Raw genomic sequence first — 10693 nt, 5'->3', positions numbered from 1 at the left:
ATGGAAGTGACTGAGTGAGTGACTGAGCGTATGGGCGAGCGAGAAGGTGAAAAATAATAGGAACGGAAGCACAAATTGCCTCCATTAAGTTGCTCGCTATTCAGCACATTGGCCCCTGGGCTGCCAGAAAAGGCCACTTCAGCTCTGGAATATGGAAAGAGGGAAAGAACGAAGAGGTCTTTGTCCAGAATGCTGCATATCCATTTAGAAAACTATCATTGCCTTACAGTATTCCCCCAGCACAGAGGATCATTATTGCGTTAATGACACAAACACGTCACTTTGTCAACCCTAGGACCTTTAAATGGGCCGTAATGCGTTTGAATTTTGTGTTATCAGTCACTTTGTAAGGGTAGGTGTTTTGTTTTTAGTTGTTTTTTTTTTTTCCTCCCAATTGCTTTAATATTTCTGCAGATATTCACTTCCCCACCAAAGAGTCTGGCCTGCTACACTGTTACCATGAAGGAGACCTGATTCAGTTATAATCCGAGCCTCTCCTGCCACAACGGGGGCCCTACAGTTGTATCTCGTGTTGGTGCAACCCCAATGACAGACCATGACACAAAATGGTGCCTATACTGCACAGAAAACATGGACTGTTAAATAGGGTATCCAGGCAACTGGGGGGAATAGGAATATGTGTGCGTGTGCAGCCAATGTGCCTTGACTGCATTTATCCTCAGATGCAAAACATAAAATATGCAAAACCTGCGTCATGACATAGTGCGCGAGCGTCAGTGGCGTGTCTCTCTTCAGTCTTTTGAGTGTCTTGTCCAAGGTTTGAACCTTCGTACTCCACTTAAGCAAATGTTTTTACAGCCTTCCTCCTCCTCCTCTTCCTCCTCCCCCACAACCAATTTAAGTTTAGAATTTGAACAAGGTGATGATGTCACTCGAGGGGGTCTTTTATCACTCTGGCCTATTTTCGCTCTCAAGTTATTCCTGACTTGGTATCAGCGACCGATGCTCTGTGGGGAGAAGATAAAAATTACAACTCAGCATCCAGCAGACTTGGGTGAAATAGTAGCAAATATTAACCGTTAGCCTAGTTTTACATCACATATAATGAATCACAGAAAGGGTAGACAACCTGAGGACAGTATTAGAAAATCAATTTATTGTATTCGCGGTGACTCTTCGTTACTCTACGCAATGTAAAGCAAACACCAAAATTGATTTGCGACTACTATTAAACCGAAGTCTCGTCTCCACGGAGGCCAGATATGAGAAACGTTAGGGAGTGTGCTATCAAATAGATCATCAGGCCTACCCCGTTTTATTTTCCTCTCACTCCCCCGTCTTTATTCAGGATATTATTAGTTTTACACATTGCTAGTGTAGCTTCCAAGTCAGTCTGTCAATAGCATTTACCACATTTTAATCCTGTCCTGGTGTCGAAGAATGTGATATAAATATATGGCACTTTATTTGGTAACTTTCCTGCTATGAATAATAAAAGTGTATGAGCATTCCTGTGGGTCTTTGTGTGTGTGTCATGACTGTGGAAGTGTGAAGGTCTGCAGTGGCAGACTTATCAGCGCTAAAGGGGATCCCGGATGCTGGCCGGATGCTCCAAATGCTAACCGTTAGCCTTCTGTCTCTGAGGTGGACTTCCCCCCGGCTAATATTCTTAAAAACAGCCGTCTTAATCTGCTAATCCAGCACTCAGTAATGATGAGATGAAGATAGCAACACTATTGTCCTGCATTACAGCAAGGGGGGAGTGAAATACTACGATTTTTCAAAATGGGTGAACTATCCCTTTAAGCAAAATCCCACTGCATGTTCTATATATTCACTGGCCTTACAGCTGAAATGAAATGCAGATACTAATTTTGTGGTTATTTGATTTGTCTGTGTTAACTGATCCCTTGATTATAAGACAAGCCTGTAATACTGTGGTTTGCGGGAAGGGGACTATAAGATGACAGATATTAGGAAATCTGCTTTACGATAAATAAAGTTTCATCTCTCGTTATATATATTTTTTCCATATGCCAGAAAAAAAAGGAATATATGGTGTCTGGAGAATGAATGCAGGAAATATCATCACTTGAAGTAAATTATTTAATCATCATTCCACAAACACACACATCCTGTTGCATGATGTTGAGCGGAGTTGAAACAGTTTAGAGGGGTGCTCGTCCCGGCCACAGAGGGAGGATAGCTGGCAAGGCGACTCCTCCGCTCTGCTCTCCTCTCTGTCTCCAGACAGCGCCATGCTGTGAGTGTCAAAACAATGAGCCTGCTCACGTCCAGATGGATGCCCTGCCCGGGGGCTTGTGGAAGCCATGATAGGCCTGTTTCTGGTCTTACCCAAACACACCACCCCTCCAGCCCAACCCCCCCGGCACCCAAATATACATCATGTGCCCTGCGAGACACCCTGCCACTCCTCGCTTAATGATATGATGCCCAGAATCCCTTGTGTGAGAACTGGAGCTGGTAAACAACATTAGGAGTCGGTTAGGTCCGAGCCCCAACACACACCCCATGGGACTTGCATACACACACACACACACACACACACACACACGGTGCAAGCTGTCAGGCCGGTGGTACAGTTTCCTTATCCCAGATGTCTCGTTTGTGAAGGAATATGATGTGTGAAGGAGGAAGTAAACAACATGACAAGGCCTCAAGTAGGAGCCATGAATTATTTGTTTGGCTCCCCCGAATGACAGACTGTGTATCTTTGATTCCATAGCACATCCAGTTTCCCGAAAGTGTCATATAGCATACAGAATTTAGAGAGTTCTCCCTGGCAAGTGCCAAATCAGCAAGAAGTTGATTGCAGCCATTCCAAGGTTCCCAGGTCTTTACAACTTTCATGTGAAAGATTCAGAAACAATCCTCGAAGAACGCTTGCATCCATCTTTGGGGTCTTAAATAACTCAAATTCTAATGCTTCTGTTTTTAGTTAATGCAATGAAAAAGATTAACAGCAAACTACAGTATGTTCGTTCGTCAAAATGATATATTGTTATGGGGCAAAAATACATGATTAACCTGCGTGACATGTTGTAGCAGCAAAAGCCCACTACGTGGAGACAAGCAGATCCTCTCGCTCTGCTCACATTTTGTGAAAGTAGGGCAACCCATCAGCCAAGTGAATAGATGGCTGAACAAAGACAAGAGTGCCACTTACAAACTTCAGCAACAGAAAATCCAAGAGAAAAGATTGATTCGATAGGGAGTATGGTGCAGAAACACCACAGAAATGAGCACTTAGCAACAAAGATGTCCAAAATAATAAAGTAAAAGTTGAAATTTAAGGGGTACGGCTTGCATGTGCTGCCTCAAATGCAAGACTTCTTGTTATTGTTCCTCTCCCCCCGAGACAAACAGACAGCCCACCACAAGGAACCCCCGGCAACAACAAGCAACTTTACCGGGCACAGATGGATGGCACTCTCTCACAATTAAGAGATTACGACAGGAGACAGATTATTAAGAGATTACTACAAATGCAGTGGGCAGTGAGGGGAGTCAGTGGCATAGATTGCCTTTAGCCACAGAATCATTTGTTCCTCTGGCTACAGACTCCGCTGGCAAGTTGTGCCTACCAAATTTCATGGCAATCTGCCCAATAAGCTTTAAAATATCCAGTTTGACCTTGTGCCCCTGTGGTAGCGCAAGAGGGGAGGTCTCAGTGATCCCAAATTGACATATTGCGTGGTCCTTGTAGTCTGATCCAGTCATGGAAATCTGCCAGCGGATTTTAGTATATCAAATTGGATATTTTGGTCAAAAGGTGGCAATACAGGAAAGGTCATAGGGTTACAGAAATCAAGAGGATTTTTCCTTTGGGATATGATTGCAGTTACTAAATATGCCAATCTGCTCATTAGTTTTCATGATGTCTTGTGGCCAAGTTGACATTTTTGGTCTGAGGATGGCACTAAAGAAAAGGTCATGAGGTCACCAAAATAGATCACGTGCTTGCTCTGGGTAGTGTGACTGTGCTCATAACATTTCATGAACACAATCCCAACAGATTCTGAGACATCAAATTTTGGCCAAAAGCTGCTGCTAGAGAGGAAATTACAGGGTGACCGAAACTGACACGGTTCATCCTCTGAGGAGCAGGAATGTGCTCGCCTAATTCAGCGGCAGTCCGTAAAATACATTTTGAGATATGTTGCAGTGTTGGGTGGACAGACAAATTGAAGCAGCCATTCTTAGGCTTCACTTGTCAGTACGGCAAAAAAGAAAATATCTTTGGACACTTTCATTGCAAAAACTCAAAATCTTACCAAGATTATTTGTCTTATTTCAAGTCAAAATTGTCTTATTCCTAGTCAAAATATCTCAATACACTTAAAATAAGCCATGATCACCTCAGAAGTAACTTGTTTTTAGACAATTGTCTCTTGTTTCAAGTGAAAATTTGCTTGAAACAAGTGAAAATTCGCTTGTTTCATTGGCAAAATTTGTTTCTTGTTTCTAGCTAATTTTCACTTATTTCAAGTGAATTTTCACTTTTTCCACTGGCAAATTTTGCCAATGAAAGAAGCAAATTTTCACTTGTTTCAAGTGAATTTTCACTTGAAACAAGTGAAAATTGTCTAAAAACAAGTTACTTCTGAGGTGATCATGGCTTATTTTAAGTGTAATGAGATATTTTGACTAGAAATAAGACATTTTTGACTTGAAATAAGACAAATAATCTTTGCGTTTTTGCAGTGTTTACATTATTCAATGTAATCCATTTTTGAAGTTCAGTCCATTCCAGGCACTATTTTGTCATGAAGTGTTGTGATTTACATGTATGGTGTACCTCAGTTTCTCTCAACCTGCCTCATCTGCTTTTACTTCAGTTACACCCGTTTTCCACCAAGCCAGTTTGAGGGCTGTTTCGGTGCAAGTGGTTAATCTCAAACCAGTTCCTTGTGCTTTGACAAAGAACTGGCTCTTGGTCAGGAAAAGTGGTTCCACAGCAGCACCAACTCATCTGGGACTGAGGGCAGGATTTTCGATCAGAACAAGTCGAGACTACAGTGAATACTCCATAATGTCAATGTCAAAACAGCCAAGCATCAGGCTATTTAACTAATCTATTTTAATCCCCACTCGTTGAAAGATTATATCAACCTCTGACACTTTTTACAGTGTTTTCTCATGTGAGGGCAGCTGGTAGCTCTCCCCCCATTCTGCCTGAGGGAAAGAAAAAAAGGATCCTGCACCCGGCGGCCTCTGCTGCTGCAATGTAGCTGCTGTGAAGAGATTGCTTTCCCGTCATGTCCTGCATGCTGCACCAGGACAGCAGCAGCAGTGAATACACGTCTGGGAAAGTGAAGTGTACAGTGACAATGATGTGGCTCTCCAGGAAATAGAGCCTGGGCAAGAATAGTTTCTTAGAATATTTGCAAGTTGTACCAGCGACAAACTAGCACCAGGTTCTTGTTGGTGGAAAAGGGGTATTACTGATCTCTGACATTTCCCAGAATGACTTGGCCACCCTCAGAGAAGATGCATGGACTTGACGCGTGAACTTGCTTCATTCAGAGAGTTCAGAGTACTTCCACAAAGAGCCACATCCCTTACTTGAAAAGCATCATGATTTATGACTACACTCTGGTCCATTGAGGCTATTGTCAGTGGAGAAATTGGTATCTGCCTCTTCTACGGCTGATATCCCTCTGAATGACTGCTGATGGCAAAATGGGGAATCTATTTAGAAGGACTTGGTCTTTGATTCTGAGAGACACACACCAAAACCTGATAATCACTAATTCTGTTATAAATATCTGAACTTTTCTTTACTGATTCCCTTATAGCCGTGCTGGAAATAAACACCATGTCGTCTACATTTGGCCACTTATCCACAAAAATAAGCAAAATAAACCATCAAAAAAGTGCAAAGTGGATCACCAACGGCCGTATGGATTAGTAACACCTTTAAAGTGTTTTAAGATGGATTTTTTCTTGAAAGGGGTCAGCGTTTTAGATTATTAGTTGACCGTTGGCCCCAGAGCAGCTTACAGTGGCTGAAGGATACGCGTTTAACGTGTCAGTTCAGGCAAGGTCTCTCTAACCGCTGAGTCACCCTTTCGCCCACATAGACCCTTCAAGCGGACACGTTAGATAAGGTTAGAAGTGAATGCCAGACCCTTGGCGTTACAGGCCACACTCTCTGACCATGAAGCCACAAGGTTAACTGGGATGAACTGGATTTGGCTCCCATGCCCTCCGCTGACCTGCCCTGTGCAGTGTTAAGCTGGACCAGAGGAGCAGATGGCACCCAGGTTCTGCTTGAGCGAGCCCCCCACCCACCACCACCACCACCGCTCATACATACACATGCACATACGCACACATGGATGCGTGTGCACGTGTCACCCCGCCACGAAACGGGGGTCCCCGAAAGAGAAGGATGCCGCACAAAGCTTTTAATGGAGACAGCGCGGTGTCTCATTCTTTTCTTCCCTGTCTCTCTTTCTCTCTCTCTCTCTCTCTTTGCCACACCCCATTGAGCCCCTCACCCAGCAGCTTCTGCCAAGCTTTGACTTTGTAAAAAAAAAAAAAAAAGGGGGGGATGGGGGAATTAGAGGAGGACAGGCAAGACAGAAGCCCATTCCCTTACGAACAGGGTGCGCTGGTCATAAAGGGGGTCAATAAGGTACAACCGGGCTACTGTGAGCTGCGTCTCACGGGCTGATCCTCCTCTTTTGTGCGCCACTATCTCTACAATGGAACGCTAATGGGAGGCTTGGATTTCCCTAAGTGACACTGATTAATGGCTGGGAATGCAGTCAGATCCTTCTCCCCCCTTATCAGTGCGAGTCCACACTTATCTTGCCTTGAAGTTTTAAGAGTGCCTTCAAAGGTATGCTTTGACTGTTTAGGAAGCTGAGTTGATTTACCGCAGATGTGCAAGATAGATGTCACTACATTTGTACTAGGTTTAGTTCCTTACTGCTGGTTATGTCCCTTTCTTTAACAAGGGACATAAGCTACGAAACAGTGGCACAAAACACTAACACTAGCTACAAAATGGGTTGTTTTTAACTAGCAAGCCCAGTTTAAATGAATCTATGCTAACAGGTCAGTTTGAATAAAAAAAAAAAGTATCCCCTTGATTTTGTATTTGCCTTGCAGGATTATTTTGTTGCACAGTTGGCTATATTTCATTCACTGATCACTATTTGTTTGCCATGCTGGAAACCGATGCTTTGTGAATGACGCTTTGTAAATGTTAAAAAAAAAAAAAAAAAAAAAATGAGGAAGCCTTGAGTGCTCATTCACTTTATTCATTTCAATAGACACCAGTGGTATTACTGAGCAGCACAGACATACTGTGTGAGTCTCATAATGCCATTCATTTCCACCACTTGAGATGTGTGTTATGTACACACAGACACCATATCGTCCCCCCGGGAGCCGCCAATCGTTTTGTCTGGCCCGGATCCCTCTTTTGTCTCTCTCCCTCTCTCTCTCTCTCTCTCTCTCTGTCTCACTCTGCCTCTCTCTCTCTCTCCCCTCCCATCTCCTTATCCTCCCATGCCCCCCTTGTCCCACAACCCGATATTAAAAAAGGATTACCGAAAAACAACATGGGTAATTTCCTGCCGTCCTGAGAACTCTCCCCCTGTTGAGAGGACTCTCAAGCCTCTCTCTCTCTCTCTCTCTCTCTCTCCCTCTCTGTCTCTCTCTCTCTCCCTCTATATTCTGCCAGTAGAGATTTGGAGGGGTGACAACAAGAGCCATGTGTGGGGATGGTGAGTTGAGGAGGGTGGGTGGGAGGGGGCGTGGGGGGAAAAGTCTATTTCTCTCTCTCTCTCTCTCTCTCTCTCTCTCCCTCCCTCTCTCTCTCTCTCTCTCTCTCTCCCTCTCTCTGCCTATTTCATTCATTCTCTCTGTAGTCTGCCAACAGAGATTTGGAGGGCATCAACAACAACAGTGGGGGATGCTGAGGGGAGGAGGGGGAGAGAGACAGAAGTGTGACTCCCCAGTGACCATCCCTCTGCCAAGGCTAGGAGGGAGGAGGGGAGGGAGGGAGGGGTGGATCGAGGGAATGAAGGGCACCGGGGAGGAAAGGTGTTTTAGGCAGAGGAGAAAAGTGGAAAGTGAAGCAGAGAGAGGAGAGGAGGACTGCAGTGGAGACAGTATTAACCAGGATAGATTTTATATCTTCGTACAATGTGGGAATTTGAGCAGATGAGCAGAGGAAAGGCTGCAAGAACACAGGGAGACGAATAAAAAATAAATAAATAAATAACTGGTTTGATATCTCTGTACGGAGAAACACTCCAAATATGAATCAGAATCAGTTTTAATGTGGAGTGCATTTACATTTACATTACCTGAAGTTGGAGCTAATCTGGTGCTCACATTGAAAGCCATGTCAATGATACAGGAGCACACTGACAGTGATAAACTGGTATCTTTATGGAGCAATGAAGATAAGAGTCAAATCACTGTCTAGAACTGTAATACTGCGTTCAGAAATGAAACTGATCGAGTTATTATGGATCAACATGGAAATTTATGATTAACCCTATAAAGCCTGAACTATGAAAGAATTGAAATTGAACCCTTTATTTAGTCCTATAACAAAATATATATATATAAAAAAAATCAAAAAATATGTTATTACACGACCTTTCTGGTGTATGATATATGACATGTACTTGAAGTGCCAATGGTATGGTCCAGGGTGAACAGGGGAAGTGTCCAAAGGTGTACAACAGTATTTTGGTCAAGTATTGATTAAACTGAAAACGAAAAACAGAATTGAAAATGTGTATCATATATGATACGAATGGCTTTACAGGGTTAAAACATGAATAAGAATGAAATCACAGGGATCATTTTGCAGGCGAAATGTGCTCACCTTTGTGCATGTGCCAATGCCAATAAGGCATTTCTCATTGGCTCCTTGTTTGACGGCACATGTCTGAAATGTAGGCGGCAGTAACCTTCAGCGTGCCGTCAGCTTTATGTGTACAGCTCTTAATCTCAGCATTATAGGGCAGCTGATGGCCTGTAAGTTACTGCTCCGGTTGCAGCTGTTTTTCAGGGCAGTTGCGTTGGGAGGGCTGCTTTCATCCCAGTTCACATCTCTATACGTTCTAAATTGCTTGTGGAAGCATTTGCGAGCTGTTAGATGATTAATATCAAGGTTCTGGTTTCCTGGATAAGGCAAGCCATGCTATTTTAGAACGTTAAACTGTTGGATTTAGGCGTTGCATAATTTAAGTGGCCTTATTCCCTATAGCAGACCTTACAAAGTGTATGTCAGCAGTAACACCAGTTATAGAGCAGGAAAGTGTGTAGTACATCGCATCACTGTTTACTTTTTTAAAAAAACTTTTAAAGTATTTCTAGAGATGCGTGCATGGTTTGCCATCAAGACCTGGATTATATATTTCGATGAAATCTTATGCTGAATATTGTTCTCCTGATCTGTGTCATACAAATAATTTTTTCTTAACATTTTATGCAGCTACGCTTGCACAGGCATGATTTAAAGACATCAATCCAGCTCCGGGGGGGGAAGCATGGGGGATCAGATCACTAGCTTGGATGGTTGGGTAGTCCACACACTATCTGATTGGTCCTAGTGACCCTCATGGTGCACAAAGGGAAATGTATTTCATGACAATAGACTGCAAACGGGACAACAAATCTGAAAACGCTGAATTTTTAAAGCGATTTAAAACATGAAATGTATCCACATTAATCCTCACATCGCACCGGCTAATCCAGGAGCGAGTCCACTCAGGAAACGTAACTGATCTCCAGTTAGGATGAGTTAGATCATGTCTGGAGCCCAGATTATTTTTTTCTTTACTTTTGAAACCGCCAGCTAACCATGCATAGAGGATCCAAGGAGACAAGGATGAAGGGAGGAGGTGAGAGAGAAGAGAGAGAAGAGAGAAGGAGAGGAAGATGCAAGGAGCTGCGGTCGATTCAGCCTCTGTATCTGTCATGTTTTCCTCTCTCCTCGCCTCTATTCAGGAGTCACACTGACCTCTATTCACCGGCTACTAACAAGGGAGCCACCCCTGCTCACTGTAACACTACACCCTGGGACCCTCCTTCACACACACAAACACACACACACACACAGGGAGCAGTGAACAAAACCCTTTTCTGATGCACACTGTCTCCTTCGAACAATATACACATACACACATTGCGAACAATCTCTCCTTTATCCTTTTCGCTCCACAACACACACACACACACACATATATGCACGCGCGCACACACACACACCAATGTACACACACATACTTGGAATTGCAAACAATCTGCGTCTGCTTGTACATATGCATGAATGTTTAATATGTGTGTGGATGTCCTCCCCTGTTCTCCTCAGCAGGAACCTGCTCACACACACACACATATACACACACACACACACAATGTCCAACATCACAGTAATGTCAGCTTGTTCTATTTTAGACACACACACACACACACACACACACACACACACACAGGATGAATACATGCATACGTAGCCTTGCAAAGAGTCTTCTCTCGCCTCTATTCTTTACGTTTCACACACACACACACACACACACACACACACACACACACTCACGCGCATGCTAGTGCACAGACGTACACACGCGCCCTTAGACTGGCAAACAATATTTACTCCCGCCTTTTCTGTCTTTATTACACACACACACACTTAGACTTGCAAACAGCCTTCCCTCCCTCACTCGCTCCCTTTCAT

This window comes from Myripristis murdjan, chromosome 1, assembly GCF_902150065.1.
Source record: "Myripristis murdjan chromosome 1, fMyrMur1.1, whole genome shotgun sequence".
In the NCBI taxonomy this organism is placed as follows: Eukaryota; Metazoa; Chordata; class Actinopteri; order Holocentriformes; family Holocentridae; genus Myripristis; species Myripristis murdjan.
Note: the sequence above shows the minus strand (reverse complement) of the source record.